Source organism: Cervus elaphus, chromosome 4, assembly GCF_910594005.1.
Source record: "Cervus elaphus chromosome 4, mCerEla1.1, whole genome shotgun sequence".
Classification (NCBI taxonomy): Eukaryota; Metazoa; Chordata; class Mammalia; order Artiodactyla; family Cervidae; genus Cervus; species Cervus elaphus.
In genome coordinates this window covers 19,406,147-19,424,759 of record NC_057818.1, presented here as the reverse complement: position 1 = coordinate 19,424,759, position 18,613 = coordinate 19,406,147, and the positions used below count along the sequence as shown (strand labels likewise).

Sequence of the window (18,613 nt, the reverse complement as noted above, 5' to 3'; positions counted from 1 at the left end):
CACTTGGAAAGTCTCAGTCGCTTGAAAAGGCTCAGAGAACAGACTACCATAAAGGTGGTCAGTAACCAAACCAAAGAGAAATAGAGAACTTGGGAGGGTCTCACACTGGCAATTAAAAGCTCTTGCCTGGGAGTCTCTCTCTCACACACACACAGCACTTTAACACACAATTCATTGGCCAACACCTCTCACGTGGCCCCACCCCATCACCAGGAGCCAGGAAGTGCAATCCTGTCATGTAACTGGTAGACCTAAAAACTGACAAGATTTGGCTAATTGCACTAATGGCTACCACCACAGACTGTCTTCATTGCCCCTCCACCCATCCCTGACTATAATCTCTTCAAGAGCAAAGCCTAACTCTTAGTAAACTGGGTATATGCAGCACCCTTCAAGGGATCTGGAGCAGACATTTACTGAATGTATGCAGAAATTAAACAGAAAGTAAATAAATGACAATCGAAAAGGTCCAGGGGAAGATAAACATGTATACAAAGACATCTTGTAGCCTAAAACCCAGGTGTATGCCAGACCTGGATTCAAACTTCACCAGCTGTGTGACCGCTGCAAGGCAGTTAACTTCTCTGCGCATTGGTGTTTTCATAGGTAGGTAAAAGGGGAAGAATAACAAGTAATGTTTATCTCACAAAGCTGTTGTGAAGTTGAAATGAGATAAAAATGATGATGGTGTTAAACAACATTATCTCGTATTATTTTAAGACCTGCACACAACAACATTATCACGTGGGTACTCTTATCTCCTTCTTACATATGAAGAAACCAAGGCAGAGAGAGCTAGGCTACTTCACACTCTTAACTCTAACTTTAGGCTCCAGAGCCCTTTTCTCAGCCCGCCAGAAGCATTTTTTTAATAGAGTGACTCAGAAATGGTGGCTTCTGATGCTCGCATCACTGGGGCCGATTCCAGGTGTTGGTCCCGCAGTGTCTGCCTTTGCCTGGAGAGACCTCGTGGCCGGGGGGTCCCCAAGTCCTGCGTGGTCCGGGAGAGCCTGGGCTGGGTGGGAGACCCGCTTTTCACCCGAGCGGTGGAGGCCGCGGCTCCACCCACCGCCTCCCTCCCCTGAGCTCTGATTGGCCTGACTCGAGGCCGGCCCCGCCCATCAGCGCCCGCCCTGGGCCGCCGGCTGAGCTGGGCTGAGCGCGAGCAGTGCGGTGTGAACTTATTTGTGGAGTTATTAATTACTGAAGGGCGCAAACCGTGCTTCTGTGCATAAAAATATGTTTGAGCAGTTTCTACTTAAACTTTAAAGAGAACGTTAATCAATTTTATTTTAACAAAATGACCTTAAGCAGAGAAAAAAAAAATTGGTGTTATTTGCCCAAACAGGCAAATTAATTTCTCTCTCTTGAGAAATCTGATAAGTTTCCAGAAATAGCTTTGCATAATTTACACCTGCCCTGGCCGCTCCTAGTTTAACGCCAAGCCCAATCACGGGCCCTCCCCAGCCCCAGGCCCAGAAAGAACTGAAAACAGAAAGGTCCTTTAAAAGGCCCAGTCTCTCACTGCCGGTCAGCTACTGTTCCTCAGCCCGCCCACCCCGTCCATGACCTTGGGAAACGCCGAGGGGAAGGAACAAGGTAGCCTCTGAGAGGCCAGCCTAACCTGGGTCACGGTTCCTGGGGGAGGGATCCAGTACTAGGCTGCCCAGCACTAGGGCCTGGGAATTCTCAGGAGGCCTAGAGAGGACCTCCATCCAGCAGATAACCATTCCCCACCCCACACCAGTTTTCCGTCTCTCCTCTGAGCCTTGAAAGCTACAGACACCAGCTTCATCCTCAATGCCTCTGGCCTCCTACCCTTGAAGGATTCCCAGGATGGCAGGCTCCAGAACGCTCAGAAGAGTCTGCACCACCTTCTAAATCCCTGCCTGCTGGATCTGAAGCTCCACACACCCAGAGGCCACACCCTGGAGACCCTGCGGTACTTCCCTTGGGTCTAGGGCTGGGAGTGGGGCACACACATCACCCTCCTGAACTGTGGGGCTTAGAGGCAGGGTCAGGGAGCTGCTGGAGCTGTAGTCAGTTTCCCGTCTGGCTTTGAATAGTGACTTGGGGCAAGCCATTCAATCCCCCTGGACCTGGGATTCCCCATCTGGGCCTGGAGTTTGTGTTACCTTTGCATCCATCAGGCTGCTGTGGGGAGAGAATAAGCCTCCTAAGAGAACCTCAGCTTCAAGAGGGTAGAGTTCTCAGCCATTGAAAAAAATAATAATAATAATGAAATAATGACATTTGCAGCTACGTGGATGGACCTAGAGATTATTGTGCTAAGGGAAGTCAGAGAAGACAGATTCTGGATGATGTCTCTTATATGTGGAATCTAAACTATGACACAAATGAACTTATCTATGAAACACAAGGGGCTTCCCAGGTGGCTCTAGTGTTAAAGAACCCGCATTGACAGGAGATGTAAGAGAAGCAGGTTCGGTCCCTGGGCTGGGAAGATCTCCTGGAGAAGGGCTTAGCAACCCACCCTGGTATTCTTGCCTGGAGAATTCCATGGGCAGAGGAGCCTGGCAAGTTACAGTCCATGGGTCACAAAGAGTTGGATGCGACTGAAGCGTCTTAACCTGCCTGAAATAGAAACTCATTCATAAACAGAGAGAACAGACTTCTAGTTATGAAAGGGGAGTTGGGGCAGAGGGAGGGTTGGATTGGGAGCTTGGGGCTGGCAGATACAAACTGGTATATATAGAGAGAATAGGTAAACGACAAGGCCCTCCCGTGCAGCACCAGGAACTGTGTTCAGTATCCTGTAACAAACTATAATGGTAAAGAAAAAAAAAAACGAGGGCATAGTTTTGTCTTTTTGTTTATGCTGTGACCCCAGCACCTAGAACAGTACCAGAACATAGTTGCTCCATAAATATTGAGCATTGAATAAATGAGCAGATGTTGAATAAATGAACAGATAAAAGATGCTGAATGCACTAGCTATTCTGCTATTATTACTACTATTATTACTACTAGTATAATTGTTGCAGGTTTTTAAGTTTTTCCAAATATAAAATTAGCTCATCATACAGAAAATTGTTTTTCAAACTGCATTTACCTGTTAGCTACCCTCGTTACCCCTGGAGATTCTGATAGGATGAGTTGAATGAAGAGTTCCCTTCCTCCTCTCCCTGTGAAATCACTATTTGCGTCTAGTAAATGTTCAATTTGTTTTTGTTGAATGAGTGCATGAGAGCCCACAGCAGGAGCCACAGACTCAGGGCAGGCAGTCCAGGTGAATGAGTGAAGTGGGCTGGGTGTAGCGGGGCTGGATGGAGTTGGGGGGGAGCATCCATGCCCATCTCAAGGAGGTCCAGCTCCTTGCTGCCCTGTGAGAATGCACCCTGGTTATCAGATCTTCCAATTTTTCAAGAGGAGGAACTCCAGATTTTATTGTGAGAAGTCCCAATATTTCATTGCTGGTAATTACTTCAGAGTTCAGTTTAAAAAAAAAAAAAGCAACTCCAAACAAAAAATACAAGTGTGCCTGGGCAGGCACTTTTGAGGGCTATGTCTGGTGATTGGACCACCATTTGGAGGCCTCTTGAGAGCATGTGAGAGAACGCTGTTTAGGGGCTGGAACTTCTGGCACCAAATGGAGGGGGCTGCAGTAACCCACCCCATTCTAAGTCACAGGGAGACTTGGGCAGAGGAGGTGAGGAAGCCTGTGGAGGCTGAAGGAAGCTAGACGCCCCTGCCCCAGGGTGGTGGGCTGAAGGCAAAAGTGGGAGATCACATCTCCGCCTCTCTTCTCATTGGATGGATTGGTCTGTTTTCCTTTCTAGCAGTAGAGCTGGATCCTCGGGCTTTCTGTGCCTCAGTTTCCTCTTCTATAAAATGGGGATAAGTAATTGGGCTCTCTTTGAGTGGTGAGAATTTGAGGAGATAGCATAGTAGACTTTAGCACAGTTCCTGGTGACACGTGTAAGGTACGCATAGACCAGGTGGTCACCCAACGCCTGCAGATAGCCTGAGGCTCCCGAGTCACCTAGAAGTCCCTTCTGGAGGGAGAGAAACCTCATGGAAACCAGTTTCTGTCCCTGAACGTTTTAGGGATGATCCTGCTACTGATATGAAACAGACAAGCCCAGAAACAGAGGGGATTCCACAGCTCTGGGCTGCCGGGCCCTGCGACATAAGGCAGACAGGGATTGGGGCCTGGCCGTGTGCATCCTGGGCAGAGCAGCAAGCGCCAGGCTGGGAGTCCACAAGCCTCTCTGTTGCCAGTGCCCTGTGTGACTTTGGGCAAGTCCTTTCCCTACCCTGGGCCTCAGTTTCCTCATCTGCAAAGTGAGAGTGTTTAATCAGAAGCTCTCCAAGCTAGTCTCGGCTTTAGCTTCCTACGTTTATGAGAATTTCTTGGGAGGCCTGGGGACCTGGGTCAGGGCATAAGGATGGCTTCTGAGTGGGAACAAGGATTCCTGCACCCTGGAGAGCAGAAGGTCGGAGGAGAGGCCACATTTGGCAGCACTCTGGTGGCATGTCAAATACCTGGGGAACAGTTTTATTGGCTGATGGTTCTTAGAGTCCCATAGAAAGCAGTGGAGAAAATCAACCCTGAGAATATTAGGCGGAAAATATTCTAGCTCTTCTGATTTTTTAACAGTGTAGAGTTCTGATTTGCCCCTGGCATGAGAACTTCCTGCTCTGGCAGCCTGAGGGCCCCTGACTCTGTCCTGCACCCTGGTGCCCCGTCCCCAGGCACGGAGGGTTTGTGCTGCCTTCTGGCATCTCTGTAATGGCATTCGTCCCTCCCCTGGGGCCGAGCCGTCCTGTAGCTCCTTCAGGGCTTAGCTCCAGAACCACCATCTGACCTCCCCTCAGGGGCCTGCTGGGCTTGACATTACAACACGCAGCACGATGCAAGGCACGAAGGTGCTGTTTGCTGAATTCAGAGTCCCGACTCTCCCAGACAGTTATCTTTGTTATCTTCATTCTCATTTTACAGTAAATGAAACTAGGGCTCAGTTCTAACAGCTAGTGAGTGGTAAAGCCTAGACGTGAAACCAGATCTGTCTGTGAGGCTGGACTCTAGCCAGAGAAGGCAGGTGGATGCTTAAAATAGTCAACTTAAAAAGTTATCAAATAATAATAGAAAAATGTTTAAAATATTCTGATGGATATAAAATAAAATTAAACATCATAAAAAAATCAACCATTCCTCCTACACACACTCCTTCTTCCAGACTTATTTCTTCCAGAGATAGTCTATGCACACGAAAGCATACATTTGTACATATTGCTATCTTTTCTTTCACAAAAATATGTTATTGAGCACATTGTTCTGTAACGCATTTTTCATTCCCTTATTAATATGCTGTTCCTTTCTCTCCTTGTTAGTACACAGAGATCTTATTCTTTTGCAGTTGGGGGGGGGGAAGTTTTTCAATTAAAAATTCAATTTCCAAAAAATAAAAATAAAAAATAAATTAAAAAAAATTCAATTTCCTGAATATTTACAAGTTGTATGTAAGGCTATTCAAATGATCTATTTCATGTTGGGTGAGTTGTGGCAGTCTGTGTTTTTCAATGAATTTGTTTATTTCCTCTAATCTGTGAAGTTTGTGTGAGTAAAGTTGTTCACAGTATTTCCTTACTGCGCTTTTGATGTCTGTAGGGTCTGTAGTAACATTCCATATTTTATTCCGGGTGTTGGTACCTTATGTCTTTCTTTCTTTATAAGTCTTACTAGAGATTCATTAATTTTACTGCTTTTTTTCCCCCAAACCTTATGCTTTGTTTCATTATTTCCTATTCTTTTTCTGTTTTCCATTTCACTCACTTCTGTTCTCTATTATTTCCTTCTGCTTGCTTTGGATTTATTTTGCTCTTGTTTTTCTAGGTTCTTGAGATGGAAACTTAGATTACTGGTTTGAGACTAAATATATGTATTTAGTGGTATAAATTTCCTTCTCAGTACTGCTTTGGCTGTGTTTCCAAATATTTGATATGTATGTTGTATTTTCATTTTCATTCCATTCAATTTATTTTTAAAAATTTCTCTTGAGCCTTTCTCTTTGATCCATGGATTATTTAGAAGGGTTGCTGAATTTTCAAGTGTTTGGTGTTTTCTCTGTTATCTTTCTATTATTAAATTCTAGTTTGATTCCATTGTGGCGGGAGAACACACTCTGTAATTTAAATTCTTTTAAATTTGTTGATTTTTTTATGGCCCATAATATGGTCTATCATGATATAAATTCCATGGGATTTAAAGGAATGTGTATTCTGTTATTATTGGGTAGAGTGTTTTATAAATGTCTCATATCCTGTTGGTTGATGGTATGGTTGAGTTCTTCTATATTTTTGCTGATCTTCTGTCTAGTTGCTCTTTTAATTGTTCAGAGAAGCTTGCTGAAGAGTCCAGATGTAATTGTGGATGTGTCTATTTTTTCCTTTCAATTCAAGTAGTTTTCACTACACATGTTTTGGGGCTCTAATATACATTTAGGACTATATACGTTTATATATGTTCTATATACGTTTGCATATATGTTTAGGACTGCTGTGTCTTCTGAGTGGATGAATCCTTATATCATTATGTAATATCTTTTTCGTTTCTGGTAGTTTTCTTTGCTCTAAAGTCTACTTTATCTAATAATAATATGGCCATTTGTGTTTTATTTTGATTAATGTTTGCTTTATATATTTTTCTAGCCTTTACTTGCAACCTGTTTATATCATTATATTTGAAGTGAGTTTCTTATATTAAACAGGTGGCACATAGTTATATCATCTACTCTGCCAATCTCTGTCTTGTAATTGATATAGTAGATCATTTACACTTAATGTAATTATCTCGTTGTTTTTCATTTCTCTGATTTGTTTTTATTGCTTTCTTACCCTGAACATTTTTTTTTCAAATTTCATTTCAGTTTGTATATGGTCTTTTTTGAGTGTATTTCCTTGCATAGCTTTTTAAATAACATTAGATATTACATTATATATACATAGTTTATTAAACCTACTGATATTGTCATTTTACTAGTTTTGAGGTACATAGAAATCTTACCTCCTTTTACGCTTTTACCCTCTCCTGTTTATAATATAAGTATATAGTTATTCTTTTACACACATTTACAAGCATACCAGACAACATTAAAATTTTTGCTTCAATCATTAGGTGTAATTTAGAAAACTCAAGAGAAGAAAAATCTATTTTGCTTATTCCTATTTTTGCTTATTGTCCCCTTCCTTCCTTCCTTCCTTCATGTTTCATGGTTCTTTCTTTCTTTTATAATTTCTTTTTAGTTTAGAAAACTTCCTGTAGCCATTCTTTTAGGGTAGGTTGTCTGGCTACAAATTCTCTTAGTTTTCCTTCATTTAAGAATATCATAATTTCCCCTTTATTCCTGAACAATATTTTCACTGGATGTAAGGTTATGGGTTGATAGTTCTTCTCTTTCAGCATTTGAAAAATGTTGTGCCACTTCCTTCTTTATCATTTCTGATGAGAAATTCACTTTTATTCAAATTGTTTTCCCTCTCTAGGCAAGACGTTTCTGTCTGCTTTCAAGATTTTTTCATTATATTCAGTTTTTAAAAACTTGACTATGATGTGTCTTGGTGTGCATTTCTTTGGGTTTATACTGTTTGAAGTTTGCTTATCTTCTTGAATCTGTAGGTTTACATATTTTCCCAAATTTGAGATTTTTTTTTCAGCCAGGTACTTTTTTTGACTGTACCATCTTTCTCCTCTTTTCCCAGATTCTAGTGACACTAATGTTTTGTTATAGTCCCATACATCCCTAAGGCTTTGTTAATTTTTTCCAGTTTATTTTTTGGTTGTTATGATTGAATAATTTCTATTGCTCTATCTTCCAGTTCATTGATTCTTTTTCCTGCCCCTTCCTTTCTGCTTATGAGCCCATTGGGTGTTTTACTTACTGTATTTTTCTGTTCTAAAATTTCCAATTTTTCTTCTTTGTAGCTTTTACTTCTTTACTAAATGTTTCTTTTTTTTCCATTAATTTCAGGCAAGTTTGTAACTACTCATTAAAGCATTTTTATGATGGCTGCTTTAAAATCCTTGTCAGATAATACTAACACATCTATCACCTCAATTTTCCATCTGTTGGTTGTCATTTTTCATTCTGTTTGTTATCCTCCTAGTTCCTAGTAAGACAACTTATTCTTTATTGAAATTTTCACATTTTGCATGTTATGTAATGAGACTCTGGATCTTACATAAACTTTCTTTTTTAGCTCTTTTCCTCTGCATTGGTAGCTGGTAGTGAGAGTGTCTTCTTAATATTAGGTTGGAGTGGGATTTCAGTTACCCACAAAGTCTCCATTGATACCTAAGGAGGGTTACTTAAGTCTCCATTGATAACTAAGGAGAGTTACCTAAGTCTCCATTGATACCTAAGGAGAGTTACCTAAGTCTCCATTGATACCTAAGGTTCTTTCCACCCACAGCTGGGTGGAGGTGGAGTTCTGACTCCCCACTAGGTTTCCAGTGATACCTCTCTGAATGGCAAGTGTTAGGAGTGCCTTGTTACTGCATCCACTGTGGTCTCCATTGATCCCATTGAGGGGTGGGTGGCCTCATTACTACTGAGCAGAGGCACAAGATCTGCCTCTCACTAGGCCTCCTCTGATACCACCCCAGTGGGCAGGGAGGCTGTGAAGTGCCTTGCTGCTGCTGGCTGGGCAGTGGAAGTCCAGGTTCCCCTGCAGAGTGGAGCAGGAAAAGGGACTTGTTATTGAACTGCAAGGATGGAAAATCCATCTTCCAACTTGGCTTCTCTGATTCCCCATTATGCTGGTGAGCCCTGGGGAATGTCATTACAAACTCGTGAGAGTGGAATCTTAGGGTCTCTACACTGTGGGGGTGGAGCCACAGCTTTTTCTACGGTTTTCGGCTAGGGTAGAATTGTTCTTTTCTAAAAGTTTTCTATGGTAGGGACCTAACAGAAGCAGAAGATACTAAGAAGAGGTGGCAAGAATACATAGAAGAACTATACAAAAAAGATCTTCATGACCCAGCTAACCAGACAGTGTGATCACTCACCTAAAGCCAGACATCCTGGAATGCGAAGTCAAGTGGGCCTTAGGAAGCATCAATACAAACAAAGCTAGTGGAGGTGATGGAATTCCAGTTGAGCTATTTCAAATCCGAAATCCTAAAAGCACTTGTTAAAGTGCTGCACTCAATGTGCCAGCAAATTTGGAAAACTCAGCAGTGACCTCAGGACTGGAAAAGGTCAGTTTTCATTCCAATTCCAAAGAAAGGCAATGCCAAAGAATGTTCAAACTATTGCACAATTGCACTCATCTCACATGCTTGCAAAATAATGCTTAAAATTCTCCAATCCAGGCTTCAATAGTATATGAACTGTGAACTTCCAGATGTTCAAGCTGGTTTTAGAAAAGGCAGAGGAACCAGAGATCAAATTGCCAACATCCGTTGGATCATCTGAAAAGCAAGAGAGTTCCAGAAAAACATCTAATTTTGCTTAATTGACTACACCAAAACTTTTGACTGTGTGGATCAAAACAAACTATGGAAAATTCTGAAAGAGATTGGAATACCAGACCACCTTACCTGCCTCCTGAGAAATCTGTATGCAGGTCAAGAAGCAACAGTTAGAACTGGACAGGGAACAACAGACTGGTTCCAAATTGGGAAAGGAGTCCATCAAGGCTGTATATTGTCACCTGGCTTATTTAACTTATATGAAGAGTACATCATGTGAAAAGCCAGGCTGAATGAAGCACAAGCTGGAATCAAGATTGCGGGAGAAATACCAATAACCTCAGACATGCAGATGACACCACGCTTATGGCAGAAAGCAAAGAAGAACTAAAGAGCCTCTTGATGAAAGTGAAAGATGAGAGTGACAAGTTGGCTTACAACTCAACATTCGTGCTTGCTTCGACAGCACATATACTAAAATTGGAATGATACAGAGAAGATTAGCATGGCCCCTGCACAAGGATGATAGGCAAATTCGTGAAGCGTTCCATATTTTTTAAATTTTAATGATGAAAGCACGATAGTAATAAATTTTCATATACCAAAAAAAAAAAAAACCTCAACATTCAAAAAACTAAGATCATGGCATCTGGTCCCATCACTTCATGGCAAGTAGATGGGACAGCAATGGAAACAGGGACAGACTTTATTTTGGGGGGTTCCAAAATCACTGCAGATGGTGACTGTAGCCATAAAATTAAAAAACTCTTGCTCCTTGAAAGAAAAGCTATGACCAACCTAGATAGCATATTAAAAAGCAGAGACATCACTTTGCCAACAAAGGTCCATCTAGTCAAAGCTATGGTTTTTCCAGGGGTCATGTATGGATGTGAGAGTTGGACTATAAAGAAAGCTGAGCACTGAAGAATTGATGCTTTTGAACTGTGATGTTGGAGAAGACTCTTGAGAGTCCCTTGGACTGCAAGGAGATCCAACCAGTCCATCCTAAAGGAGATCAGTCCTGAATATTCATTGGAAGGACTGATACTGAAGCTGAACTCCAATGCTTTGGCCACCTGATGCAAAGAACCGACTCATCGGAAAAGACCCTGATGCTGAGAAAGACTGAAGGCTGGAGCAGAAGGGGGCAATAGAAGATGAGATGGTTGGATGGCATCACTGACTCAATGAACTTGATTTTGATTACACTCTGGGAGTTGGTGATGGACAGGGATGCCTGGCGTGGGCAGGTCATGGGGTCTCAAAGAGTTGGACACGACTGAGTGACTGAACTGAACTGAACTGAAAAGTTTTGTGTCTTGGTAGGGTGCTCCTTTACTGATTCTTTGGCTAGAGAACTCAGGCTTTTGTTGGGGGGATTTTTTTCTATCTGTGCCCATTGGTGTTTCCAAGTCTGAGATATATGAAGCAAAAAGTAAACCCAGTGACTTCACCATCATGTTGTTTCTTGGGTCCTGAGGTTCTTAGTCAATCTGCCTTCTTCATCTTTTTGAGTCTGTACTTTAAAAATAAAATTAAATAAATGTCCAGGGGTTTTAGTTGGATTTAGGATGAGAAATAGGGGAAATGTCTGTCCCAACTTGCTACAAGTGGAAGTCCCTTCAGATAGCTTTCTTTCATAATGGCTCCAATGTTTCCTGTTAGATAAACAAATCCTCATTGATTGAACCTATTCCCTGTTGTTGGGCATTTATGTTGTTCCCAGTCGTTGTGTTATAAACAGTGCTGCAGTGAACATTATATATTTGCTTAAAAGGTCTGTGTGGTAGGGGGCTTCCCAGGTGGCGCTAGTGGTAAAGAACCTGCCTGTCAATGCAGGAGATGTAAGAGTTGTGGGTTCAACCCCTGGGTCAGGAAGGTCCCCTGACCCACTCCAGTATTCTTACCTGGAGAATCTCATGGACAGAGGAGCCTGGTAGGCTATGGTCCATGGGGTCTCAAAGAGTCGGACACAACTGAAGTGACTTAGCGAGCACGCCTTGGTGTGAGCATAGAACAATTCCAGAATTTGTTGACTAAGCGGGTTGGACTTCACCTGGTGGGTTGGTTCTTAGGATAGACAATTTTGGTGGGGAAACACATGGAGGGACAGGACAAGAGGAATGGGGGAGGGCAAGTTGGACTGGGACCAACCAGAGGAAGCACATTGCCAGGCCCAGACCAAGCAGCCTGCCCCAATTTATGCCAATAGTGTAACCCAGGTCCCTGGAAATTTTTCAGCTGGCCTTGGCCCAGCCTGGTCCTGCCCTCCTGGAGGTGCCACCCTCTAACTGCCATCTTTCGAGGGCTAATCCCTGAGGTCAGTTTGGGAGAATATGCAACCTTCTCTCCGCTAGTTGATCTTGCCCCGCAGGCATGGCCCTGATAAGGCTCAGGGTGCCTCCTCTGCTTGCTTCCTATTGTGACACCTGCGTGTCACCTATTGTGACCCCTGGCTACACCACTCAGTACAGAGCACACTTTCTATGCCTCATCTCAGGACACAACTGAGCGACTGAACTGAACTGAACCGAACAGGTGGGAAGGCAGGCTGGGCCAGGAGGAGCGTCTGGTCTAAGGCCACACAGCAGCGGGGAGGGGCAGATGTAAGATTCAGACCTGGGTGGTCTGGCTCTGAAGTCAGTGGAGGAACTTGGGATCCAAAGTGACCTTCTAGAACAGGCACGGTGGAAAAATGACCAGAAAGAGGGCTGCCCAGGTCTAGGCCTGTGAGGCAGAAGCCCTGAAGGAAGGAAAGTGGGAGGAGGGGAGAGGTTGGAGCTTGCCCGCCTTGGTCACCTGCAAAGACTTGCATAGGACGATGGGGCTAGAAGGGATTCCTGGGGTCAGGAGGTGACTGGCAGGCCCCAAGGGGGCCCCTGTTGGACTATGTTATAGAACAAAGCCCTGTCAGATGACAATTTTGACCAATCCTCTCTTAACCAGGCGCCTGGAAAACTCTTGTTTATCATTAGAGGCAAGACTGCTTTTAGCGGCATAACAAAGGCAGACAAATAGAGACATACAGAGGCCCACAGAGACATGCACAGCCCCAGACACAGTCACCCACACACACACACACACCAGGCACGTACACCCAGGCTGTCCGCTTGGACAAACACGCATACATGGAGACAGGGCCCCAGAACGTGAGCACAGACGTGCACGCACCACACACACCCACACGGCAGCATATGGAGCAACCCTGCCTTCCCCCATAGTTTCCAGGAGGCTCAGCGGGGGGTGCGAGTTCCACATCTGACTTTCCTTGTGTTCGTTAGACTCTCGGTGTAATTAAACGTTACATTGAATAATCCAGCGCGGGCTCCGGGATGGCAGAGGCGGCTGTGGCGGGCCTGGCGACAGGGGCCTGGAGGGCTGTCTCAGTGCCACCCTTCTCCTCCACGCTCCTCCTGGCCTAGGACCCCGGAGTGGGGGACCCCTTGGCCACAGGGCCACGTGGCCAGGCCTTGGACAAGGATGGGAGTGGGATGGTGGTCCTGGGAGACCCTTGGGTGTCCTTAGCTTAGGAGTCCCTTATCTTCCACTCTAGCGAGGTAGAATTCCCACCTGGTCTCAGGGGCAGAGGAAGGGTACCCGGACACTGGGGAGGCCCTCTGTCCAGCAGAATGGCCACCTTGCCCACTTCTCCTGGGGAGAGGAGGCAAGAAGGCCTTCCATTTCCTCCCTCTTTTCTTTTAAATGGGCTGTCGATGCCCCGGGCCTGCAAGGCAGGAGCCCAGTGTGGGGGCTGCAGACCACCTGCATGACTGTTAGTTGCCACCTGTGTGACTTGGTGTGAAGTTCCTCCCATCTGTGAGTTCAGTGTCCTCATGGGTAAAATAGGGGTCGTGGGAGGACTCACCTCGTGGGTTTGTTGGGGGATGAACCTGGCTCCTAAAGCAGTGCTCCTCAGACTTGCTAACAACCACACCTGGCCCAGCAGTTAAGCCACATGTGTGCATGTGGTTCTTTCCCACAAAGCTGATTTGGGTCACGCCTACTCATCTGCTGAAGGCGAGATTTTGGATCCAGTGTGGATGACATGGTGGCACCATCTTGGTCCCCGCTCTGAGTCTCGACTGCCTCATCTGTGGAATGGGGTTGACAACTGTGGGACCCAGCAGGGTGGCAAGGATGGAGCAGGCTTCTGCGATGCAAAGAACTGGACAAACTGCTGGCTGCTGTGTCCACGGGCAGCTTGGCTTCCTCCCCTCCCCTCCTCTTGTTCAGATCTCCCTTCTGGAGCCGTAAGCCTCCACCTCTGCAGCCCTCGCCAGAGCACAGAGACGCGGCTGCCCCGCCCCCGGCTCAGAACCCAGCCAGCGCCCTCTGGGCAGGTTGCCTACCGGGTAGCAAGGACCTGGTGGTGTAGAGAACCCCTGAGCCCCCGACCCAGGGCCAGGTGGTGCTGGGGTGTCCAGCGTGCTGTCCCAGGGCCAGCCCTTTTCCAGTGAGGACTTTGAAACAAGTGCCAGCCCCTGGTGTGTGCCAGCTGGACCATGGGTGGGGTAGGCTGAGGATAAGCCATGAAGGAGGTGCTGTGGCTGGAAAAGAACCCTCCGGCCAAATCCTCACTAGAAGCCGACTCCCGTCTGCCACCAATGGCCTGGCTCCCAGAGGCGGTGAGTCTGGGGTGCGGGCCGACTCCCTCGTGTTACACATGTGCACTGGGGCCCACTCGAGCCTCCGTATGTGTACTCACACTCACACTTGTGGGCAGGAGCCAAGACATGCTGGTAGAGTTTCCTGGACTCTCACGTGCAAACACAGATGGGCTCACCCGGGAGCACTATTACCTTCATGTTTGCCCACGGAGACGCAGATAGATCTGAGCTCACTAGACACACACAACTGTGTGCACACGTTCAAGAGACACGCGTAGCACCCAGAGACCTCCCGCTGCCGAGACCCTTCCATGCTCTCGAGAGACATGCCACCGCGTCTCCCGTCTTATCTAATCTGCACAACCTTTCCATTGCCTTTGTTTTACAGGGGACTCAGGCTGAGTGCACTTTCCAAAGCCACATAGCCCCCAGTGATAGCCCGGCTGGGTGGGATCTCAGGTCCTGGCCCTCAGTCCAGGGCTATATCTGTAGCTTCTCCACCGGCCTTCCTCCTTCTGTGGCTAGGCCATAGGAATGGCTGGAGAACGGGGTGCCTGAGCCTTTCAAAGGATGCTTCAAAGATGGAGCGCGCCCTTGGTGCCTCTCCTGTCACCTGGCGACTCTGAGCTGTGCTGCGGCAGCCTGTGAATAGTCAGGACCTCACAGAGACCCTTCTCCGTTTCTTCCCCTGCTCCTGGTTTTGTGCTAAGTCTCAAGTGAAACTGATCTTTTTTTTTTCTAAGGAGAGGGAAATCTGTCTTTTGTTCTTCTGCTGCTCCCCCAGGGCTCCTCAGAAGTGGAGGCCCCCCGCCTGGTTTAGGGGGCACGCCTCCGAACCAATCGCTGCCTGGCACGGTTCCCTGGGCGCTGGGCTTGGGCCTGGTGCCATGCGAGCAGATGGCCGTGATTGCTGGCAACCCGGAGACCCTGCAGGAGAGTCGCGTATGGGTGTTTACAGCATCCTGGTCCTGCCGAGAGCATCAAAATGGCAGACCGAGTGGCTCCCGGCCCCCCCGGGGTCGGGGTAGGGGCAGTGCACATTCCTGAAAAGGAGAAAGGGCCCCCTTCTTCTCCCAAGGAGACCCCTGCCTGTGGCCTAGTGGCCAGCACCCACCGCCCATTGTGGTGTCCCGTGCAGGGAACAGCAAGTCCCTCATCCCGGGGTCGGGGCATTCTCCCACTTGGCCACCTCTCACTTCCACCTCCTTCAAGTGCCCTTCCTGTGGTTCCGCAGGGTCTCCCTCCTCTCAGCGGCTCTACAGGAGAGTCCTGACTTTATTTAGAAAACCAATGCGAGCATCTACCGTGTGCTCAAACAGTGAGGAGCAAGACAGAGGCCCTCGAAGCCTCGATCCTTTCTCAAAGCCCCCCTCCACTTGTATCTGGTGACATGCGTGTTTGTGGCAGAAATGCCTGTCTCATCACCAGGCTGCGCTCCACTGGAGCAGGTCCTGGCACATAGTAGGTGCACAACAAATCTATGTTGGCTGATTTAGGGAAACTTTGTTGACAGAGGTCGCAGTCTAGTGGGAATTCTCTCTTCTCTCCCCTCCCTCCCACCCCAGTTGCGGTCCTTGCCTTATTCTGTTTCCCAACCATACTGAAGCCCCCTGAAGGCAGGGGCCATGGCCTTTGACTCCCCAGGTTTCTGGCTACATCATGGCTCTTGTTACATAGATTATGTGCCTAATATGGAAATGCAGCACCCTTGAGGGCCACATAAATGCCTGAAAGGCAGGTCCCAGGGAAAATCTTTGAGCACGCTAACCCCACCCTGTGAACTCTGCTGCCTGTAGACTGTTGAGGCTTCCCCATTCCTGCTCCTCAGACTGGCATTCAAGGCCCTCCATGGCCTGCCTCACATCCAAACTTTTTCCTTTTCATTCATTCAAATGGGTGCCTACCAAGTACCAAGTCCTACCCAGGGGCTGAAAGTGAAAGTGTTAGTCACTCAGTTGGGTCCAACTCTGTGTGACCCCATGGACTGTAGCACACCAGTCCATGGGATTCTGCAGGCAAGAATACTGGAGTGGGTTGCCTTTCCTTCTCCAGGGGATTTTCTTGACCCAGGGGCTGAAGATAAGACAATGAATAAAATCATAAAGTCACTGTTCTCGTGGAGCTGATGTTTTAATGGTGGAGTGGCGTAGAGACAAAGGGGAAATAAACAGATGGGTGTATTATGTGTGTGGAAGAAACGAGAGCCATGAAGAAGGACAAAGTGGGTCACAGCAAAAGGAGGAATGGTGAGAGTGGGCACGATGGCTTCTCCAACATTAGAGCAGAGATCTGAACAAAAGGGGAGGGTGGTTGGGCAGCCATCCTGGAGAAGGGCATTCTGGGTGGAGGGAACAGCAAGTGCAAAGGCCCTGAGGCAAGCGTGGGTCAGCCTCTCCAAATCTGTCACTGCAGTTACAAGCAGGGATCATGAATTCCAGTGTCCATCACTCCAGGCAGTGGTCATGGGGAAACCAGTCACCAGTGTAGCAACAAATGCAGCTGACACCAGATCTGAGTTAGTGAGGTGAGAGGGAGCAGGGGCAGTGTGGCATGTCTATATCTGGCAGCTGTCTGGCAACATGGGAATGTAGGCCCAGAGCAGCCAGAGCTTCTCATGTTTCAAGCTAAAATCTCCCTCTTTTAAAATGTGAACTATTCCAACTTTGAAGTGTTGGAAGCTAATTTAAAAATATTTTTTAAAAACCCTCCTCATGCCAAACAAAACTCAGTGACAGGCCAGATCCAGCCTGTAAGCAACCAGTTGGCAACTCTGGACTCAGCTCTCTGCGAGGTCCCTGTGGGGCATGAATCTGATCACGGACCCCAAGCCCAGTGGGCAGCTGGGAGTCAGGTGTTCAGGGGTGAGGGTCTGGGCAGGGCCAGGGAGTTCTCTGGTCCTGACTTAAGGGCCTAAGGGGCCTAGAGGGCTGCTCCGAACACCTGTCTCCAGGGAGCCTCTCTCCCAGGCCCACCCTGGGGAGAGCGGAGGCAGAAAGTTGCAGGTCTGTACCCCACTTCCTGCAGTGGGACCTTGATCTCTCCCACTGACTCACTTCTCCCGCCCCCGGCAGGTTCCAGCAGCCTGCCGGATGCAGCCCTGCCTGAGGATGTAAGGATGGAGAGTCTTCTCTTCTGGCTTTGTAGGGGGACCCTGGTGCTGAATGTGACCCCAAAGATCTTTGACAGGGCCCTCACCTCCCAGCCTCCTTGTTAGCAAACTCAGTCAGACGAGGCTGGATCTGCCCTCACGGCCCCGCCTTCCCTAAAGCCCAGCTTTCTCTGAGCAGCTTCATTAGGAATGATTTCCACATTGACAGACACCCGGCCCTCCCGGAACCTCCAACCGGAGCCCTCTGCCAACAGCCCCCCGTTAATGCTAATGGAAGTCCCGCGGCTTGGCCGGGGCGCCCTGCTGGAAAGAGGCCTCAGGTCTCCCACCAGCAAACATGACCTTTTCCCGTGTAAGAGACAAGATTTCAAAATCAATCCGGCCCGCGGGTCCTGCCCATCCTCACCACATGCACTGCTCAGGGAAGAGGCCACGGGCCCCAGGACAGGCGAAGGTCAATACCGAGTCTGAGGGAGCCTGGCTGGCCGGGCCAGCACACTTGGGAGGTTGCTGTCTGACCCCACCGCCAGAGCGCCTCTCTGCAGAAGCCACAGGAAATATTTCCTGTCTTCGCGCCCCCCTTCCCCGTCCCATGGTGGCTGGAACCAGCACAGCCATGGTGGCTAAAGCACATACGTAGAGCAAAGTTGCAGCCACGCTGCAGAAAATCACCTGCAGGTAGTTTTCAGCAGACTGGTGAGGGAGGCGCTGTGATTACTCCTACCTCACACCCAGGGAGACAGGGCAGAGAGCGCTAAGCAACTTGCTCAAGTCTTGCCTCTGGGTGGTGGCAGTGCTGGGATTCGAACCTAGGACGCTGCACTGTCTCTGGGATGTTCCTCGATGCTCTCTCATGCACTCAGCAAGCACTTGGCAGACTGCTCAGTGCCAGGCCTGTGCTGAGGGCACAGGGGTGAGTCACGTGTAGACGCCACCCTCGCCCACCCCGCCCCAGAGTCCCTGTCCCAAGGGGAGGGGATGTCACAAGTCCACGCAGGTGGGTTGGAGGTCCAGAGGAGGGAGGGCAGATCTGGGGTGCTGGGTGATGGGCCGTGGTCAGGGAGGACTCCCTGGAGTCGGGGGTCTCTGGCCAGAGGGGTGGGTGCCCAGGAGCCTGCCCCTGAGTTTGTGTCTGAGGGCAGGTGCTCGGATGCTTACACCTGTGCGTGTCTGGGTACACGTCTCTTACCGTGGGACCATCCCTCCTCCGAAGGTGGGGGGCTCTTGGGGAACATGAGAGCTGCTGATGGGCCTGGGTGTCATCAGGAAGGCTGCCCTGCCTGTGAAAGGCACGGTGCCAGGGGGCCTCCCTCGACGCTTGGAGGGGGATGGGATTCAGAAGTCACCCCCTGGGGCCCTAAGCCGGATGTGGCTCTCACTGGCCTCTCACTGGCCTGCATAAGTTCTGGTTAGTTTTTGCAGTTTGAATATCTTTAGGGGTGACAGGCCTTCTCTGTCTGCCCA

At 47.9% G+C, this 18,613-nt stretch overlaps 1 non-coding gene across 1 annotated transcript; it reads left to right on the top strand.

Moving 5' to 3' along the window:
• The first annotated feature begins 9,883 nt into the window (after nucleotides 1-9,883).
• Nucleotides 9,884-9,990, top strand: LOC122692900. The gene has a single exon (XR_006340714.1). It is a non-coding gene; the product is annotated as a U6 spliceosomal RNA (small nuclear RNA).
• The last annotated feature ends 8,623 nt before the right edge of the window (nucleotides 9,991-18,613 follow it).